This window comes from Ailuropoda melanoleuca, chromosome 4, assembly GCF_002007445.2.
Source record: "Ailuropoda melanoleuca isolate Jingjing chromosome 4, ASM200744v2, whole genome shotgun sequence".
NCBI lineage: Eukaryota > Metazoa > Chordata > Mammalia > Carnivora > Ursidae > Ailuropoda > Ailuropoda melanoleuca.
Genome location: NC_048221.1, coordinates 92,824,547 through 92,846,495, shown reverse-complemented (window position 1 = coordinate 92,846,495; position 21,949 = coordinate 92,824,547). Strand labels below are relative to the sequence as shown.

The following is a 21,949-nucleotide window of genomic DNA, read 5'->3' as shown; positions in this document are numbered from 1 at the left end:
AATGACATAGGCCCTGTTATTGCCCCTGCTTCACAAATGATGGAATTAAGACACAAAGAGATCAATAACTTTCCTATAGTCATCTATCTGGTAGGTGGTAGATCTGGGATTTGAACCGGGCAGTGAGGTGCCAGGCCTGCACTCTAGATAGTATGCCCCAGGCCCTGTGTAGATGCTGTGCACCTGTGCTAATAGAGCTATAGAATACATTTGTAGCAACTCCTGGGTCAAAATAAGTGCATGTTAAGCTTTAATAGTGCTAAATGGTCAGGAGGTTATTATATGAAAAGACTAGTGTGTTTCTTTTCATAATCAAGTGCAGAGTCTGCTTGTTTCCTGAGAACAGAGGGGCGGCAGAGGCTCCTGTGCCCAGAGGCCTCACTAGGTGAGAGCATTTTTTCTGCCATGGCCAAATCTTTAGGTCTGAATCCTGTATGACCTTCTTCCCTCTGGGCTCAACAGGGCTCTCTCTAATTAAGGCCACAGACACAAGCTGCCAGAAAGTCAGCTCCTGGACTCCTTTTCTCTCCGTACCCTCTTAGTCTCTCAGGGGTGAGGTACCCTCCCAACTAGAGCAGGCCCCGGTTTCCCATTCCATCTGCAGGGAGAGAAAATGGCAGCCACCTACAGAAACAGAACTGGCCGCTCTTTACTTCCCCACCTGCAGCTCCTACATCAAATCACAGGGGGCTCCATTGTGGGACCTTTAGTCCTGGATCCATACCAGACCTGCTCAGAGTGTGTGGCATAGATTCTCCATAGCAGTGGCTTTTTTTTTTTTTTTAAGATTTTATTTATTTATTTGAGAGTGAGAGTACACAAGCAGGGGGAGGGATGGACAGGGAGGGATGGACAGAGAGGGAGAAGCAGACTCCCTGTTGAGCAGGGAGCCCAATGTGGGGCTTGATCCCAGGACCTCTGAGATCATGATTTGAGCCAAAGGCAGCCACCCAACCAACTGAGCCACCCAGGCACAGCACCGCTCCCCCCCCCCCCCCCGGCNTTTAAAGTAAACTCTACACCTAATGTGGGGCTGTAACTCCTGACCCTGAGATCAAGAGTCAGGTGCTCTAGGGGCAGCTGGGTGGCTCAGTAGGTTGAGCATCTGACTCTTGATTTCAGCCCAGGTCATGATCTCAGGTTGCAAGATCGAGCCCTGCATCAGGATCTGTCCGTGCTGGGCATGGAGGCTGCTTGAGAATCTTTCTCTCCCTCTCTGTCTGCCCCTCCCCTCTAAAAAAGAAGATTCAGTGCCCAACTGAGTCAGCTGGGTGCCCCCATGACAGTGGCTTTTATAGGACTATATCAGTGATTCTGAAAGGGGGCAATTTTGCCCCAGCCCCACTAGCAGGGGACATTTAGCAATGTTTGGAGATACTTTTGGTTGTCGCAAATTGGTATGTGGGAGGGTTGGGGGGTACTACTGGCATATAGTGGGTAGAGAGAGGCCAGGGATACTGTTAAACATCTTGCAATGTGCAGAACAGCTGCTCACAACGGTTGTCCAGTCCAAAATGTTAACAGTGCTGAGGCTGAGAAACCGTCAGCTACAGAAGGGCAGACAGTTCCCAACATGCTCCTGCTTCGTGTGACTCCTGCTTCTGTTAACAGTGGCAAACACTTATGACTTGTTCACTTGTTTGTTTTTTTTTTTAAAGATTTTATTTATTTATTTGACAGAGATAGAGACAGCCAGCGAGAGAGGGAACACAAGCAGGGGGAGTGGGAGAGGAAGAAGCAGGCTCATAGCGGAGGAGCCTGATGTTGGGGCTCGATCCCATTACGCCGGGATCACGCCCTGAGCCGAAGGCAGACGCTTAACCGCTGTGCCACCCAGGCGCCCCGACTTGTTCACTTGTATCTTGCAACTGTTGTAAGTGCTTTATCTCCATTAACTCATTTAATCCTCACAACCAGTCTGTGAGGCAGGTTCCACCATTATGATCTCATTTTGCAGATGAGGAAGCCAAGGCATGGAGCTATAAAGTACCTGGTCTAAGGTTCCCATGGTGGCAGTCTAGGGTCTCCAGATAGCCTCTCACACATGCTAATGGTAAGCACAGCAGGACCTCTCTCCCCTCTTTGCTGCTTCTAGAACCTTGGGAGCACCAGGGACTGTTTATATCTTTACAAGGAGTGGGGAAAAAAGCAGTTGACTGGTCTTTTCTCCCAGATTCTGACTCTCCCATTTCTGATGGCTTTTGTATGTTTTTTCTGCAGACAGTTTAACCAAAGTGAGTACTGATTGCAGAGATTATGGACAACCATGAAAATTAACTTATTGAATTTGCATAAAAAATCCTGTGTCCTTCCAACAGTGGTCTCTTAGGGCTTTCATTTATAGGCTCAACTGCTTAGATGACAGAGTCGCTTAAATATGAAAGCAGGAGGACACTCAGGAGGACAAGGAGGAGCTGGTGAGTCAAGCTTGGGACACCAGGGACACAGGACTTTTCTGACTAGGCCCGTAGTTTTGATGAAGGGGGTGCTTTTCCAAAGGAGGCCTCCAACAGCCAAGATGGGAAGTTGTAAATGGGGTGAGGGTGGCGGAAGAAGTGGGAAGGGATCTGTTGGATCGAAGCCAGAGGAAGTACTTATTGGTTCATTAATTATAGGATGCCATAGGATTGGCTTTGCCTCTGGGTGTGGGGGTAGTAACCTATGCTTTAAACAAACAGCCCCATCACTCAACAATAATTAGCAGTAACAATAAGCATCTTCCGTGGGACAGGATTGACAGGTGGCCCACAACATGCAGCCTCAAGCCTGGCCTGGAGCTGAGCTTGAAAGCCACACCTGTGGAGCCAACCAGTGCATGCTCAGGGAGCCCACAGGGTCATGGGCACAGAGGCGACATGTTCTTTCTTGGGCCATTTGCCAAGAACTTGCTATGTCCTACGTGCTGTAAGACACAGACCTTACCACGGTTTAGAGAATTGAAGAGACAAGATTAGGTTTGAAAAGTTAAACAGCAGCATAAGAAATACCATACACGTCACATATAAGGGATATAGATGCTCAGAGTCAAATGGGAATTCTGGACAGGGATCCCCACCAGGCAGATGGTAGGGAAGGTGGTCTATATCACATCACCATGTTTCTTTTAAAAGTGGGAACACAAAGAATAAAGAAGGAAGTAAGAAATCATACTAATAATACTAGTCAGAGGTATGTATTATTACTATTTTGGTTCATGCCTAAAGATCTTTTTTCTGTGCATATATATGGATGTATACACACTTACATATTCCATTACATAAATGGGTTCCTGTCATACATACTGTTCTGTGACTTGCTTTTTATACTTAGCAATACATTGTAAACAGTTTTCCTTGACAATAAATCAACTTCTTATGGATCTGTAGTATTTCACTGTGTACCTACCATGATTTAATCACTTATTATTGCCCCTTAGGTGACTCACAGTAAGGCTTATATATAATACTGACTTTGTGTACATCCTTATTTTTATCCTTAGGATATAGTCTTGAAGTAGAATTGCTAGATAAAAAATATGCACACTTTCAATGATCTTCATATTGCCCAATTGCCTTCCAGAAAGGATAGATTAACTTAAGCTCTTAACCACCAGTCTTATGAGAGCATCTCTTTGCCTACATCTTTCCCAAAATTAGGGAATACTACTTTTTTTTTAAATTGTAAATTTGATAAGCAAAAATAGTATTTTATTGTTGCTGCTTTATTTTGCTTTTCTTTTAAAAAAATTATTGTTTTATTACTTGGACGTTTTTTTTACAGGCCAGTTAGTCATAGGTAATTCTCTTTTGAAGAATTGATTATGTGCTTTAGTTTTCTATTGGTATGCTCTTTTTTTTTTTATATATAGATTTTATTTATTTGACACAGAGAGAGAGAGCACACGGAGGGGGAGTGGCAGGCAGAGGGAGAAGCAGGCTCCCCACTGAGCAGGGAGCCTGATGTGGGACTAGATCCCAGGACCCTGGGATCATGACCCAAGCTGAAGGCAGCCATTTAACAACTAAGCCACCCAGGTGCCCCATCTCTTGGTATGTTCTTTTTTTTTTTTTTCATTTCATTTGTGCAGTATTTTGTTATTATTTGGTGCGGCTTATTCTTTTTTTGTCTTTTTGATTTCAAGGAGAACTTGATATATATTCAAGCTACTAACTCTTTGTCTTTCTTATGTAACAAATATTTTACCCTAGATTGTCATTTACCATTTAGTTTTGTTCATATTTAAGCACTCCTAAATCTAAAATGTCAATGCCGTCAAGGTGGTCTTCATAGCTTTCCAATCCATTGGGCTGGAGGTGGCTGTGACTAGAAGCAGAGGGGCCCATGGGCAGCCCTTGCGCTGGTAACAGGGTGGCAGGATGAGGCCTTCAGTCAGGCCCAGGCTGGAGAGGATTAAGCTGGACAGATTCAAGGCAGAATGAGAAGTGGCCAAGAAGTGGTAACCTTGGGAGAGGGGAATGAGGAGGGAGCAGGAGGAATCTGGGTTGATTCAAGGGTGCTGACCTGGATGGCAGAGTGAGCAGGTGGGGGATGAGCCAGAATCAAGAATACATGAAGAGGTAGGGGTGGGGGACAGGAGCGGAGAGTGTTATAATTCGCCTTGGGATTGTTGATGGAGGTTCCTGGTGGAGAGAACTCGTTGGTGTTTGGATCTCTAGGCCAAGCCTATGTTTCTGTCTTTGTGTCGGCTTAGAAAGGGTTTTTTCTGCTACAGAGTTATATACTCATATACGTTCTTAATACTTAAATGGTTTCTTAAAAAAATTACGTTTATAAGTAAAAAAGGAAAAACAAAGAAAAAATGTACATTTAATTCTTAATCTACATGAAATTTGTCATATTTTGGTGAATTGTGAGAGTTACGGACTTCTTTTTCCTAGTCACTAATGATTCAAACATCTGTCCTTAGCCTTCTGATCTGAAATACTGACTGCCTCTTACAGTACATTTCCATGTATACCTGGGTCTTCTAGGAGACTCTGGTCTGTTCAGGGAATTGTCTGTTCATACACCAGTACCTTCTGTTTTGTTCACATTTTCTTTAAATATATCTTAATAGGTGCTAGTGTGAGGTATATGTCATCGCATTGTTTTTCTCAGAATTTTCTTTCTGAAAGTCTGATACTCTTTTTTAAAAAAAGATTTTGTTTATTTATTTGAGATAGAGAGAGACAGAAAGCAGGAGCAAGGGGAGAGGCAGGGGGAGAAGCAGGCTTCCAGCTGAGCAGGGAGCCCGATGCGGGGCTTGATCCTAGGCCCTGAGATCATAACCTGAACTGAAGGCAGACACTTAATGGACTGAGCCACTCAGGCACCCCTCTCTTTTTTTTTTTTTTTTTTTTAAGATTTTTTTTTTTTTTTTTTTTTTAAGATTTATTTATTTATTTTAGAGAGAGAGTGCATGAGGAGGGCAGGAGGGGAAGAGGGAAAGAGAGAATCTCAAGGGGACTTCCCGCAGAGTGTGGAGCTCGATGCTGGTTCAGTTAGATCACACGACCTGAGCCGAAATCAAGAGTCAGATGCTTAACTGACTGAGCCACCCAGGCACCCCTCCCATCTTCTTCTGGAACTGTCTTTAAAGGGTGTTAAGGGGGGAGCCACACTTCAAGCCAAGTCTATACAGTGGTATAGAGAGCAGAATGGTAAGGAGTGGGGGGTCATGTTCTGGTCCTCCCCTCAATAGCCATGGGACTTCTGTGCTTTAGTTTCAGCAGCTGTCAAATGGGAGTAGATGATAGCTCCTACCTCACAAGGTTGTCATGAAGATTACATGAGGCAGTACATGTAAGTGCACAAAAAATGTTAATTGTTGTTTTTGTTGTTATTAATGAGGAGGAGGAGGCAGTGGTTCTTAATGAAGGATACACATCAGAATCACCTGGGGCACTTTTGCAAAATACACGTGCTCAACCTGGACAGATCTACTGAGTAAGAATCTATATTTTAAATACCTCTCCAAGTTATTCTATTGCTTATCTGTGGTTAAGAACCACTGGGCTGGAGGTGGCCGTGACTGGAAGCAGGAAGACCAGCGGGTGACCCCTGTGATAGTGAGGGCTGGAGAGGGTCAGAGTTGGGCAGATTCATGGCAGAGTGGAGAGGTGGCCAAGATGTGGTGACCTTGGGTGGGGAGCAAGGAAGGAAGGGGAGGAGGCTAGGGTAACTCATAGGGTGCTGACCTGGATGATGGAGTGAACAGGTGGAGGATGAGCCAGAAAACAGAATACAGGAAGGGGGGGCAGGGGTACAGTGGGTCAGACATTGTTATAATTCTTCTTGGGATTGCTGATGGAGGCTCCTGGTAGATATAACAAGTTAGTATTTGGGTCTCTAGGCCTGGGCCTGTGGTGTTTTTCAGGGAGTCATTGGTGTGAAGGAGGTAGAGCCATGGACGTAGTCATAGAGCAAATGTTGAGGGCAGAAGAGGGCCAAGTTCATAAGCATCCGCCTCTGGGAAGGCCTATGTCCACTTTTTCTTACTACCTCCCTAGAAATAGAGAAGTGCTTATTTCATGTGTAATAACCCCCTTGCTGAGGACTATTGGGGAATAAACTCTCACTTGAAGCTGAATAATAACTGTGGGTCACTTCCTCACAGTTCTCAGAGTTTTCCATGTCCCCTGATAGAGGAGCTTATCTTTATTGTTCAGTGTCCTCGGACAGCACTTTCAGCTCGGGCAGTGTCTTCTGACATCCTTCCATCCTGCCGCATGCTGTCACACATACTCAGCTTATGATGGCTGACTTCAAAGGCTCTGGCTTTCTTCAGGCCATTAATATCAACCAGTTACTCTTTGGTAAGAATTCAGGTCATTCCAGTACCTCTCCCAGAGACATTTGCATTTGGAACTACATGTGTAATAGAAATAATGGAAGTTGTTGGATTCCTGAGGGAAGGCAGTCCTGGAATGAATTAATCATTTGCTCATTCTAGAATACCCCTGTCCAGTAGCCCTTGCTGCATTGATAGGAATGTTCTGTGGTATACAGCATGATGGCCATGAGCCGTATGTGGCTACTGAGAGTTTGAAATGTGGCTAGTATAACTGAGGAACTGAATTTTTCATTTTAATTCATTAAAAGTTAAATTTAAATTGACAAAAGAAAAGCAGGCACTATCACTGAGAGATAGGGGCACTAGGCTGGACACCACCCCCTCAACTCTCCCACCGTCAAGTGTCCCCCAAAGGTAACTTTGAAAATGGGTCTTTGGAATCAGATCAGCTTTCTTCTCCCACTCCTCTAGCCTCAGCCCCTCAGGTTACCTCCCCAAGAATGTAGGCATCAATAGCTATCCCCCACAGGGCTTTCCCAGCCCTTGTTCACCCCACTTTTTTCTTACCATAGTACATTGCCCATGCCTTTCCTTCTGCTCTTGCTGCCCCCTCCCTTGCCACAGCAAGCCCCATTTCCTCCAAGAAGTCTTCCCTTACTCCTGTGCCTTCCAGGGGAAGCCAATTTTAGGACCTTGAACAGATTCCTTTTGACTTCTCACCGGGTTGGGGAGGTAGCAGGGATGGGTCTCAGGAAGATGTAGCTACAGAATGGATGTTAGATCACTGCGTTTCAAACTTCCTTGACCACCACTCCCTCTGAGAAATATGTCTCATGTCCCAACCACCACACACCTACATACAGATATATAAAACCGAAGCAAAAGTTTAATAAAAATAACAGCCTCGCTGTATGTGATGCACTTGGATATTTTCTGTTCTACTTATTTTTTAAAGAAAATTGCTGGTTGTGACCCACTAAACTGATTTCATAACCCAGTAATGGGTCACAACCCACGGGGTGAGAAATGCAGAGTGAGCTCATTGCTCAGAACAGCTGCAAACACAGGCCAAGTGGCCCCATCTAGACATCACCCTCTGGGTTCCTTGAAGAGCTGGTGCATAATGGCACCGGCAGTCGTGTGCACCTGGTGGTGGTCCACCTGGTGGTGCTCTGCTCTGTCTGTGGAGGCTCCTTTCAGGGGCCTAGTCGGTCATACCATAAAGTGGCCATGGTCACAGATGCCGTCTCAGTGCTATGGCAGGAGGTTGAAGTCTGTAAAGTGCTCCAGAAACCTGAAAGATGCCAGCTCAGTGTCAGGTATCACAGGGCTGTACATTTCATCCCTCTTGATGAAGCTCCTCATGGAGGCAAAGCTCCCAGGCCGAGTGGGGCTCATCAGTGCTGCTCACCTGGCAGGGCAATGAATAACAAATAGAATAAGGGCAAAACATGGAGCTCTGCATGCAGCATCACAATAATAGAAACGTCTTACCAGCCAGAGGATGGATGAGAAATATATGGAAGGAACATTCTGGTGGGATTGAGTCTTGAAGCCTCATCTCTCTTTGGACTTTAGCCCTGAACTGAAAGTTATTGAAAATAGAATCTGCAGAAATAACTACGTCAAAATCCTTGCATCTAAATCAGGTGTTTTAGCCTTCTGAGGGCATCAAGTCTGTTAATACTTAGCACACTGTTCTAATAAGAGTGGCTATCTGATTTCCCAACTACTACAGAAGAAAAGAAACAGCCTGAAGGGTGGGGCTGGTAGGTTGTTTTTAGAGACAGACATGTAGATGACAGGAAAGTGAAGGCCATGGGGAAGGACAGAGGAGCAATAAGGAAACACAATCACATTATTGTCTAGTTCCATAGGGAATGCTCATAATGACCACTTAAGTGGGAAAAGGATAGTTTTTTGTTTGTTTTTTAAAGATTTTGCTTATTTGACAGACAGCATGAGCACAGGGCAAGGTTGGGGGTCAGAGGGAGAGGGAGAAGCAGACTCCCTGCTGAGCTCGGAGCCCATGGGGCCTGATGCTGGGCCCTGAGATCATGACCTCAGCCAAAGTCGGACACTTAACTCACTGAGCCACACAAGTGCCCTGGAAAAGGATAGTGGTGTTTTTGTTTTTTGTTTTTTTTTTTAAAGATTTTATTCATTCACTTGACAGAGTTAGTGAGAGAGAAAGCACAAGCAGGGGTAAGGGGAGAGGCAGGCTTCCCACCTGAGCAGGGAGCCCAACAAGACACGGGGTTGGATCCCAGGACCCTGGGATCATGACCTGAGCCAAAGGCAGTTTAGCTGGAGGAGCCACCCACGTGCCCGAAGTTTCACTTTTTAGGGAAGGTATTTTATTGGAACCTCAGTGATTCTGGATAAATTTGATGCTGTTGAGTTGATCCTGATTAGGGCTAGCCATATTCCTCATGGGTTTGAGGCATGCTGTGATTTCAGGTTCACAGGGCAGGTCCTCCCCACCCAGCCCTAGTCTGCTTCACAGGCTAAAATCTTTCCATTTCTGTTGGATTCCTTTGTTCATCAGAGTGAATTTGTGTGTAAATACTTTCTCATCTGAAAGCTTGCTGATAGTGGCTCCCTGATGCCCTGAAGATAGATGCAGAGAGGACACTCTGAGATGGACACTCCCTGGGGATGGCAGGCCTGGGTGGGGTGACCTAGATGACCAGAGGGCAGGACAAAGCCACTGGGATTTGGGCTCGATTGAGTTTTTAAGGAGTAGGAGGGGGCAGGTGGAAGACAAATTCCCCCCTTTTCACTGCATTGCCTGAAGATGGCCCACTCACTGAGGCAGGGCCAGGTATCTATTTCTTTGGTAGCTTGTCCCCTCAAGGCTCCCTGGCCACCTAGTTCCCAGATCTGCTTCTGTGAGTCACTCCGAATGACTTCAGGGGTGCTCCAATCAGTGAGCAAAGAGAAAAGCCAAGTATTTCTGAGACAAAGATTATTTATTCCACACCATCTGAGAGAGGGATGTTAAGTAGAAGGCAGTGGGATTGGAGATGTGTTACACCACCAGGAGGTTTCTGTCTTAACAATAGATGATTATATAGTATGCATGCATAATACATTACACATCCTTTTGTTGATATTTGCAAATGCTGTTTGATTACAAAATGATGAAACGTTTCTTCTAATGGGAAAGAATAATAATAATAAACTAAAATAACAATATCAAAAGTCTTTGGAAAGATTTCAGAGGTCTGCAGAGCCATTCGCTGATGTGTCCCCAAGGCCAGAAGTAGAGGAGGGCTTGGTCAAGTGGTGGTTCTGAGAAACTGTGTAATTAAGTTCTTTATTTTTTTAAGTAGGAATATAATGTGAGGGGTAGAGAAAAACCACCCAATTCTAACTAGTGGAAATTAGATTCTGATGATGAAGTCAAAATGAGTTTTATAGGGAGAAGGGTGGGCAGCAGCAAAAGAAGACAGATGAGCTTAGATTTTTAATGAACCTATTGGTTTTTCATGTGTATGTGGTACCTTGCGTGTGATACACCCATATCAGGATACACAGAAGGAGCAAAGTCCAGAATTAGCAGTGATTGTAAAGTAAGCGTGTACAGCACAAAGGTTGCTTGTCTGCTTCCTTATTGAAGTCTGTATGAGCAAGAGAATGAACAAGGCAAAAACAGGCCCTCTGTTAGGGAGAGGCACAGAGTGTTAATGGAAGAGAGAAAGAAAAAGTGCCCTATTTCCATTTGTTTCCAATTCTGCCTCTCTTGAGAATAGTCCTCAAATGGCAAGGTGGGGGTGGGGTGNTTGTGGAAATTATCACGGTAGGGATGAGTTCAGGGCAGTGCAGGGTGGGGCCCCTCAGGGAAGGCTCCTGGGGGCGGCAGGCAGAGGCTTCCTTCCTTGGAAACCAGCTCCTGAAACCGTGACTCTGCTCTAAAGCATTTTTAGGCATCTGAGGGCTGCTGTCTTTGTCAGTCCAGTGCTCTCCCTGGCTATTTGTTCTAGGGGTGGCTGTGCACGAAATGCACCCCAAGCGAGTGCTAGGACTGGCCAGGCTGGCCTGGTAGGTTTGAGGGTGTGGCCCGCCCCACAACTGGGGCCCACGACACCATTCCTGAGCTTCAGGGCCCAACACTAAAGTTCCTTGTGTGTGCCTCCTTGGTGCCTGGCACTGTCCTGGGTGTTCTCTGGTGGCGTCAGGACACATCATATTCTGGGAGGTGGGTGGTGTCAGGCCATCCCCATTTCACAGTGAAATAAACAGGTTGGGATGTTAGATATCTTATAAAGGGCAGAGCCAGGACTTGGAGCCAAGGTCTCTAAGGCCAAAATTGGGGGGCAGGGGGTGGCATTTCCATACCCGACCCTGGTCAAGACCAGAAGCAACTCGGCTGAGAAACCTACCCTTGGGAGGAGATGAAGCCAAAAATCCAGTAACTGGCCACCTCCCCCTAGGGGAAGGGCTATTAGAAGGACCGGACCCACTCATGGGCCCCCCGCTCTCACAGAGCCAGCACCTGCCTGCAAAGTGCTTAGGGGTCCCTCCTGCAGAGTGGTCCTTGGCAGCTCACTCCTCTTGAGAAGTTCTCTCAACCAGTGGTCATTTTGGAGAAGGAAGGAGGTAGTTTAGAAACATGTTTTTAGGCAGCGGTGGCCTTTTCCTCCCCTAAAAATTATTTTTTTAGAACAGTTTTAGGTTTATAGCAAATTAAGAGGATGATACAGAGATTTCCTGTGTAGCCCTTGCACCCAAACATGCATAGCTGTCCCCATCATCAGCATCCCCCACCAGATCTGTACATTGGTTACAACTGATGAAGCTATGTCGGGGCTCTTTTTTCCAAACAAAATTTCCTCTGAACATGCTTAAAATTGAAAACAGATACAAAAGGAACTATTCTGCGTGAGGAGATGGTGGGGAAACCTGCACATGCCTCCTGTTTCCTGACCCCCTCCTACTACCCCACCCAGATTCTCCAGAACCCAGATGTAGTTTATGGCTCCTGTTCTGAGGTGGGGTGAAATGATGCTACTCTATTAATGAGCTCTTCTCCCATTCTGTGCCTCTAGAACATATGTTCCAAGTGCCACATTTTAAAAAAATTATGGTAAAAAATAGATAACATAAAATTTACCATTTTAACCATTTTTGAGTGTGCAGTTTAATGACATTAAGTATATTCATATTGTTTTGTAACCATCACCACCATCCATCTCCAAACCTTTTTCATCATCCCGACCTGAATCTCTGTACCCATTAAACAGTAACACCTCATCCTCCCTCCCTCCAGATTCTGGCAACCAGTGTTCTACTCTGTCTCTGTGAATTTGCCTATTTTAAGTACCTCATAAGTGGGATCAAACAATATTTTTGTGTGTGTGTGTCTGGCTTATTTCATTTAACATAATGTCTTCAGGGTTTATCCATGTGGTAGCATGTGTCAGAATTTCCTTCCTTTTTAAGGTTGAAAATATTCCTTTGTATGTATATCCCATATTTGTTTATTCACTCATCTGTTGATGGACATTTGAGTTGCTTCCAGTTCTTGGCTGCTGTGAATAATGCTACTATGAACATTGGTGTATGTGTTCTGGTCTCTGATTATAATTCTTTTGGGTATATACCCAGAAGTGGAATTGCTGGATCATGTGATAATTCAATGTTTTAATTAATTAATTAATTAATTAATTAATGAGAAGAGGGAGACAGAGTGGGTTTGGGAGGGAGGGGCAGAGGGAGAGGGAGAGAGAGTGTTTTTTTTTATTTCAAGGATTTTCTTTATTTGAGAGAGAGTGAGCGAGCACGAGTGGGGGGAGGGGCAGAGGGAGAAGCAGACTCCCCGTTGAGCAGGGAGCCCAATGAGGGACTTGATCCCAGGATTCTGGGATCGCGACCTGAACTGAAGGCAGATGCTTAACCAGCTGAGCCACCCCGGCACCTCATGCAGGGAGAGAGAGTCTTAAGCAGACTCCATGCTGAGTGAGGAGCCTGATGGCGGGACTCGATCCCACGACCCCGATATCACGACCTGAGCCAAAACTGAGAGTCAGACGCTCAACTGCTCAACTGACTGCGCCACCCAGGCACCTCATATGTTTAACCTTTTGAAGAACCGTAAACCATTTTTCATAAAGGATGCACCTACCATAAAGGATGTACCTACATTCCTACCAGCAATGCACGAAGGTTCCAATTTCTCCACTTCCTTGACATCGTGGCAGGCATTTTTATTTTTATTTTTTTTTAAAGATTTTATTTATTTATTTGACAGAGACAGCCAGCGAGAGAGGGAACACAAGCAGGGGGAGTGGGAGAGGAAGAAGCAGGCACCTAGCGGAGGAGCCTGATGTGGGGCTCGGTCCCAGGACCCTGGGATCACGCCCTGATCCGAAGGCAGATGCTTAACGACTGCACCACCCAGGCGCCCATGTGGCAGGCATTTTTAATCTCTTATTCATGGGTGTATCTCCAGAGACAGGGACGGTGCCTAGCACATAGTAGATACTCAATAAATATTTGTGGAGTCGAATGAGTGGGAGGCCTTAGGTCTCTGGAAAGCTGTACCAGGGAGCCCTTCTACTTGTTAACCAGTCAACAGAACCTTCCCCTTCTAGTCCCTGCGCAGCTCTAGGAGAATCGCCCTTTTGATTGGGTAAGTTACCTAAAATGCCCACTGGTGTCAAAGAGGAAATGGTGGCACTGTGGAGATGAGGGAATCTAACATGCTGGCTAGCATGGGAGTCTTTCAGACTGTGAGTCTCCACTCATTTGTGGCTCCTGAAACCCCATTTTTAGTGGTTAAAACCAGCATTTATGAATAATGAAATACAAAAAAATACTAGGGTATACCCCATGGAAGAAAGAGTAAATATCATTTTGTGAAACTTTTGTTTTTAGTGTGATATTTATGTATGTTTATAATGGATCACAGAGAATTTGAAAAACACTGTTGGATAGGGTATACAGCCTCTGCTTAAAGAATTCCCCATGCAGGGGAAGGTTTACTGCCTACAACGGAGCGCATGCTGCTTGGGGGTCTGCTGGAACATTGGAATGTTCTTCCTTTATTGAACAGAAGCCATTCAGCTGAAAGATGTTTCCTCCGAGGTCCTTCTGTGTGCTAGGACCTGTAACAGGCCCTTGAGATGAGAGGAGTCGAGGGTGCCCTCAGGAGTTAATGGAGAAGAGAGGTAGGAGAGCAATAAAGGGGCAGACTGATGTGGGAAGGGAGGGGAGAGGAGGGCCGGGAATGCTGCCTGGAGGAGGCCAAGAAAGAGCCAGAATGAGCCTTGAAGGATGAATAGGAATTTGCTACTCTCTACCAAGAGAAAAACTTATAGGAAAGTATGAAGATGAGAAAGGGCAAATTGTGTTCAAAAAATGGCAAGTAACCTGGTCTGGGTGGAGTCCAGGGTCCCTAAGGAGGTCAGAGGTAGGGATGGCCAACTTGGGCAACATGAGGCAGGAGAGCAGGCAAAGCTCAAATGTGAAAAGGTCTTTGTGTCAAGAGCTTAGGTTTTCATCCTACAGACAGAGGGATGTCTTTTGAATATTTAGAAAAATACTTGTCAGGATGTATACTGGGTTCTGGGGAATTAGGGTGAATGAAACCTGAGAAGCCATCATCCCAGTGTAGGTAGCTAGTATGACGTAAGGAAACACAGAGACAAATGGTTCTAGAAAGTGAGATGAACAGTGTGATGGGATATAACAGGCCCTATGAAAAAGAGTGAGAGGGGCACTTGGTTTAGACTAGGGGGAGGCTTCTGTGAGGAAGTAATGGTTCAGTTGCGGCCTGCCGGTAGGAGCCTTCTCCAGAGAGGTGGCAGCATGGGCCAAAGCCACAGTGCGGAAGGCCCGGAGCAAGATGCAGCAGAGAGAGCGGGTGGGAGTGGCTGAGCCAGCCCAGGGAGGGCCCAGGGACCAGATGGGGCAGGCCTCGAGTAAGGATTTGGGATTTTATCTCAAGGGCAGGATTTTATCTCAAGGGCAGTGAGAAGGAGGAGATGGAGAGACAGATTGAGAGAGATTATTTATTTTTACATGAAAGGAAAAGTACATGCAGGGCAAAGATCAGAGTAAGGAGGTCCAGAGGAAAAGAAGGAAGGGAGATAGTGAAGGGCTGTGGAAAGCCCACCCTTATTTTCTGTGGATCTTGGAGCTTGGCTGTCTGGACCTGGCGTTGGGGATAGAAGTGACAGAAGATGCCAAAGGATATGACACTTGGGGAAACACTGGTTTCTTCTGCCAGAGGGCAGGGAGTGGGGAGGACAGTCTTATTTTTCTTCAGGACTCCTTTTCCTGGTTTCTTCTTATTCAGACTGGACTGAACACTGTGTTGCCACCTCTGTATCTTTGTCCAGGCTATTCACCCTCCCTGGAACACCATTCTTCCTCCTTTTTCTTTCTTCCTAACCCAAGGTGGCTCATCCGTCAAGGCCCAAAGGAAGGCCCACATGTCTCTAGGGCTTTCCCCACCGTTCCGGGCCCTCCTCCCTGCCAAGCCCAGCCCTGCACTGTCTGTGGCCAGCAGGAACAGGAAGAATGGTGCTCCTGGCATGTGTTGTGACACTGCACCTATGAGGAACCCTCTTGAGCTCCAGCTTCGAGCAGGATGAGAGTCTTCCCCACTGAATGACCTCACAGTCCCCTCCTACTCTCCTGGCTCCCAGTGAAAGACACACGTGGCAGGAGCCCCAGTTAGTGTGTTCAAGTCAGCATGAGACCAGCTCTGAAGTCCCCAGAGGGGGCTCTGATGGCCGTCATGTCCTTCACCATCTGGAGCAAGTGGTCCCTAGGCCCTGAGTAGGGAGGGGCTGGGGACTGATGTCAGAACCACCTCCCAGGGTCTGCTTGGATGAGGTCTAGGAAACTCTCATCCCACTTCCAAATGAGGGCTTTCTGCTGCTTGAAACAGTGGACTGGGGACATAAAGTCTCAAGGAACATTTTAGGTGTCCCCGTATGGACTTGCTGGTCTGGGCGGCATCAGCCTACTCTAGGGGCAGCCTCTGGTGAACAGACTCTGTCCTGAGCACACTTGTTTTTTTTAAGATTTTATTTATTTGAGAGAGTGATCGAGAGAGAGAGCACAAGCTGGGGGAGGGGCAAAGGGAGAGGGAGGAGCAGACTCCCTGCTGAGCAGAGATCCTGTTTGTGGGAGTCTATCCCAGGACCCTGGGATCCTGACCTGAGCTCAAATCAGACACGTACTGACTGAGCCCCCCAGGCGCCCTGCCCTGAGCACACTTGTGTCTACCCAGAGGTGGCAGCGGTGAGGGTTCTCAGTGCTGCCTTCTTACCTGCTGGGCAGCTGGGCTGCTCAGGAGAACCGTTCACCACTGTTAGCTAATCTGCCCCTACTGCCACGTAGCCTGGACGACATGGAGAATTAGCCTTGTGGGAAGCAGCCCAGCCATTACTCTCCCCCGCAGGGCAGAGTCTTCAGTGTCTTTTGATTGGAATTTATATTAGATACCCTGTTTGTTTTCTCCAGTGAAGGCATCAGTATGTGGGGACATCTGTGTCCCACTCGATAGGCAGGACTTCCTTGGTCCCAGTCTCCACAGGTCTGGTCTAGGATGACTGCTTCCTTCTCTGAGTGTCCCCCTGGACTCCTTGCACTTAATTTAGTGCATGCCACATAGTCTCCATTTTAATTCCGGCTATCCCACATTTCCCCTCCAAGTGTGATGGAAATTCCACCCACCATTGTTGCATGATGCTGAGACAAACGAGCAGAAACAAATATAGATTTATATATGATTTCTGGGATTAACGTTACTATCCGAGTCATGCCCAGTCCTGGATTCTGTCTGCCCAGCTTTGCTGCATATCCCCTACCACAGACTTGTGACAAAGGTCTAATTGCTTAATTGTCTTCTTCCCTAGTAGACTCTTCGTTCTCAGAGGGCAACAACTGTCTCATTCATCCTTCTTATCATTGTGAGGTCAGTTCTCCATATGGATTTGTTCAGTGGACCAGTGTATGAATTTTAAACTTCTTAAGGGTAGAGACTGAGTCTTTCTCTTTCTTACCAGTTCCACATCTCATTCTAGCCCAGAACTAAGCCGATAATAAGGCTAATAGGTTGGCTATTGGATGGGAGTGCTGGAGAGTCACCTGGAGAAATTTCTCAGGTCAAACTAGATTTGATCCTCAAAGAAACAAAGAAACTCAAAATCTAGACTCCCAAATATCTGGAGTGCCTGTCAGGGAGAGGTCAGACCCTATCACATGTGAGCTGTGATCCTGGGCATTGGGAAGGTGGTATGGTAAGGTGGGAAAAACTTGGGTGGTGAAACAGGAGGGGGGACCAGTGGTGCTCAAGTGCCAGGAACTGAGGAATGGTTAACTCCACTCTCTGCCCCCAACATCCAAATTTAAAAGAAACAGGAAGAGAAGAAAGAGAAGGGACTGAAGGGAGGGAAGGAGGGGAAGGAAGGCAGGCGAGAGAGAGAATGAGCCTGGGCTTGGAAGCTAAATCAAAGTGGATCTGCATCCCCTTTTCATCTCCTTTAAATATGGAACTCCCAGACATGGTATTAATCTTTGTGAGTCCTAGTTTCTGCATCTGTGGAATGAGAATTAGGTTAATACATGTGATAGGCCCCACACTGTTCTTGGCACATGGTAGACACTCGGTAAATAATGGGAATTATTAGTACCATGGCATTATGTATTTTTAAAAATTTTTTTAAAAGATTTTTTAATTTATTTGACAGAAAGAGTATGAATGCATGAGCAGGGGGAGGGGCAGGCAGAGGGAGAAGCAGGCACCCCGCTGAGCAGGGAGCCCAACACAGGGCTTGATCCAAGAACCCTGAGATCATGACCTGAGCCGAAGGCAGACGCTTAACCAGCTGAACCACCCAGGTGCCTGGCATCATGTTGTATCAGTGAGGGTCCAGCTAACATAAGCCAAAAATGGTTATTTATTAGAAGACTCCCAGCTCGTAGCCTTGAAGAAAGGGTTGGCTCTGAGGCTTCAGGAAGACCAGGAAACTTGAACCTGGGTTTTCAAAGAAGGAAGACTGCCTTTAGGTAGAGGCCATGCCAGCCTCCTTGTGTGATCCGAGACAGAGTCTCATTGGCTGATCTGGATCCTGTGCTGACTGTCCCACTGGGGAGTGAGGGAGATGGAGTTCTCCCTCAGAAAAGTGAGGTGCTGTATCCAGAAGAATGGAGGAGAGATTGCTAGACAGGCAGAACCGTTGACTCTCACATACGAGACTCCCCCACCCCCCCACCGCGCCCACCCCCACCCTGATGCTCCTGTAGGCCTGCCTGGCAAGCCCTCAAGTGCAAAACGATGTAACTACTGCTTACCTTACCTGTTTTCTTTAAACTCCTCCATCAGTTTTTCATTTCAACACACTCTCTGGCCGGCCTGGCCCTGCTCCGCCCTGAGCAGGAGGGTGGCATCTTTACTCAAAGGGCTACCCTGCTCCAGGGCCCCTAGCCTCCTCCCCGACCCTCCCCAAGAGTCCCAGAACCAAATCCTCACCTGTTCTTTACAAAGTTCTGTACGCACTACAGAAAAGAACCTCAGGCCAGCATTAAAATTTTCATTTGCTTTTTCCTACTTTTATTTTTTCAATACTGACTCTTCTTTTTACTTTATCCTTGGCCCAGCCCTGCCAGAAATGTGTTCTTAGGAAGGCTGCTGGGAGACCTTGGGTTTCCAGTAGGAAGAGAAGGCTCAACTGGGAGAAATGGAAAACCCAAGTACTGAGGATCACCAAGTGTCCTTAAGTATGGAGCCCTCCATAGGGCCAGGGGAGGGAATAACTCCCCCACTTTGCCAGCCCTTTCTGCTTTCCTCCTCTCCCCTTTTTCTGTGCCCAATATTCTACTGCAACAATGATATCCACTCGGGGTGTCTAAAAGGCCTCTAAGCCTGAGGGTCCCACTTCGGAGGTAGATGATTTCATGATGACCACCTTAGGCCCGATAAGGGAGAGAAGCAGGCCTACTTCTTGGGACTGATCAGTCAGCATATTTGCCTTTGTGCCCCTGTCTTCCCCTCTCTCCTGGAAGATTCCTAGTACCAGTGCTCTCATACCCTGCCAAGGCTTGTCCATTCCAGGAGCTATTGCCTGCTGTGAGCCTACCCCATCCCTTTGCCCCTATTAAAGCTTCTTTCTGTATCTCTTGTCTTTTCAGCCTTTTGTATGTTAGATGAGTTAATTCCCACAGGGGTGGTAAATTCAAAATCCCAGAAAACTTGCGTTTTATAGGGGAGATTTAAAAGGGCAGAGTGTCAGTGTCAAACAGTAGCTCTAAGGATTAGCTCCTCATTGTGGGGGCCCCCTGGATAGTATAGCTTTGGTGTTTGAGGGAAGGAGGGAAAGAAGGATAGACAGATGAATGAAGCGGTGAGGGTGCAAAGAACCGATGGGGACAGACTCACAATCACCTTCTCAGGAGTCTGTCCATCACATAAACGGATGGCTGCCTGCCTGCCTACATGGGCCTGGCTTGGGGGGGCAGTTGGACTCTACCAGCCTGAGCATCACTTAAAATTAAGGAAAAGGACTTTGTGAAAGAAAATTGTTAGAAGCAGTAAAATGTGGCGTTTGGACAGGGGAATTTTTTTTCTTTTTCTTTTTTTGAGATCTAATAATCCACAAACCACAAAATTCACCCTTTGAAGTGTACAATTGAATGGCTTTTAATGTATCCACAAGGTTGTGCAACCATCGTCGCTAATTGCAGAACATTTTCATCACCCCAACAAGAAACCTCAGACCATTAGTAGTCGCTCCCCATCCCCCTGCTCCCAGCAACCACTAGTAGACTATACTCTGTCTCTGTGGATCTGCTTATTCTGAGCATTTCATATGAATGAGATCCTAGAACAAATGCCCTTTTGCGTCTTGTGTCTTTCACTTAATATAATGTTTATCCATGTTGTAGCTTGGGTCCATGCTCCATTCCTGTTTCCTGCTGAATAATATTCCATTGCATGGATATGCCACATTTTGTTTATCCTGCTGGATGTGTGGAGGTTTTCTACTTTTTGGCTATTATAAATAATATGGCTATGGATATTTATGTACAAATGTTATTGTGGACATATGTTCTCAGGTTGTTTTTTTTACTTTTTTTGAGTGATACTAGGAATGGAATTGCTAGGTCATATGGTAACTCTGTTTAAATTTTTGAGGAACTCCAATGGGTTGGGGATTTTTGATACTTTTTTTCTGATTATAAACAAAAGTTCATTGTAGAAAACTTACAATATATACAAATATACTCAGAAGAAAATAAGATTCTCTATATGACCTTAATAACTACCTTTAATATATCAGTGTATTTCTTATCTTGTTTATGTACATCGCTTAAAAATTGTATTGAACTTAAAATATAGTTTATGTCTTAATTCTTTCACTTTACCTTCTACTGTAAGCATTTTCCATGTCAACAAATATATATTGTTTTTGACCAAGTTCTATCATCATTTGATGCATTAGAACTTATTTAATTAACCTGCTATTCTTGGACATGTAGATAATTTCCACATTTTTGTGATTACCACAAGTGGTGCAGTATCTTTGTATATAAATGTCCATCTACATCTCTGATAAGTTTCTTTTAATATGCTAAGCATTTCTTTTTTGTTGTTTTGTTTTAATCTGCTAGGTGTTTTTTTTTTGTTTTTTGTTTTTTTTGGGTAAGCTCTATGCCAAACATGAGGCTTGAACTCATGACCCCGAGATCAAGAGTTGCATGCTTGAGGCACCTGGGTGGCTCATTTGGTTGAACGTTTGATTCTTGGTTCTGGCTCATGTCATGATCTCAGGGTGATGGGATCAGCCTCACATCAGGCTCCATGCTCAGCTGGGAGTCTGCTTGAGATTCTCTCCTTCTCCCTCTGCTCACACACACACTCTCTCAAATAAATAAATGTTTAAAAAAAAGAGTTGCAGGGGCGCCTGGGTGGCTCAGTTGTTAAGCATCTGCCTTAGGCTCAGGGCGTGATCCCAGAGTCCTGGGATCTAGCCCGAGCCCTGCATCCGGCTCCCTGCTCAGCGGGAAGCCTGCTTCTTCTTCTCCTACTCTCCCTGCTTGTGTTCCCTCTCTCGCTGGCTGTATCTCTCTCTGTCAAATAAATAAATAAAATCTTAGAAAAAAAAAAAAAGAGTTGCATGCTCTACTGATTGAGCCAGCCAGGAGCTCCCATATATCTCTGATAAGTTTTGAGATACAATAAAATCTTAGAAATGAAATTTCTGGGTAAAAGAATGTGAACATTTAAAAAATAAACCTTTCATTTTGAACTAATTTTAGATTTACAAAAAGTTGCAAAGATAGTACAGAGAGTTCCCATGTACCCTTCACACAGCTTCCTCTAACATTAATATCTAATCAGAGTATATTCATCAAAACTAATAAATTAGCATTGGTACTTTACTATTAACTAAGCTCCAGACTATATTTGGCTTTTATTAGTTTTCTTACTAATGTCCTTAATCCATTCCAGGATTCAGTCCAAGATACCATGTTGTATTTAAGCATGTGAATACTTTTAAGGCTTTTGGTGTGTGTGTGTGTGTGTGTGTATGTGTGTGTAAGAAAGTTGTGTCAATTTATATTCCCATCAATAGTATAGGGGAAAGACTTTGTCAACCTAATAGGTATTGTAGCAACAGCAATAACATCAATTTAGCAGGTATTTATTTTTCCTTTTTTTAAGTATATGGATATGTTATTAGATAATATATTCAGGAGAGTTGTAAAACCACTTCATAAATGAGAACATTTAAATGGAATGATGGCAGCTTTAGAAATACACATACAGTTTTGGAAACAATGTTTGTCACTCTTTTTAAATATTGTTCTTTCTAGATTTTTTCTTTTTTTTTAATTAAAAAATTTAAAAATGTTAATTCCAGTATAGTTAACATACAGTGTTATGTTACAATATGGTGATTCAACAATTCTGTACATTACTCAGTACTCATCACAACAAGTGCACTCTTAATCCCCATCACCTATTTCACCCATCCCCCCAGCCACCTCCCCTCAGTTTGTTCTCTGGCTTTGGTTTGTCTCTTTTTTTCTTTGTTCATCTGTTTTGTTTCTTAAGTTCTGCGTATGACTGACATCATATATTAGTCTTTCTCTGACTGACTTATTTCACTTAGCATAATACTCTCTAGCTCCATCCATGTTGTTGCAAATTGCAAGATT

The 21,949-nt window shown here is 45.2% G+C and overlaps 1 protein-coding gene across 22 annotated transcripts in view; it reads left to right on the top strand.

Moving 5' to 3' along the window:
* The window catches only part of ASPRV1 (aspartic peptidase retroviral like 1), a 112,463-nt gene that overhangs the window by 70,428 nt on the left and 20,086 nt on the right, over window positions 1-21,949 (top strand). Inside the window, exon 1 of one of the 22 annotated variants that reach the window (XM_034659282.1) lies at window positions 5,757-5,781. The exons of the other annotated variants lie outside the window; for them this stretch is intronic. The gene's annotated coding sequence lies outside the window, so the exon portion shown is untranslated. Of the gene's footprint in view, window positions 1-5,756; window positions 5,782-21,949 lie in introns of those variants that run through there. 22 annotated transcript variants of the gene reach the window in all.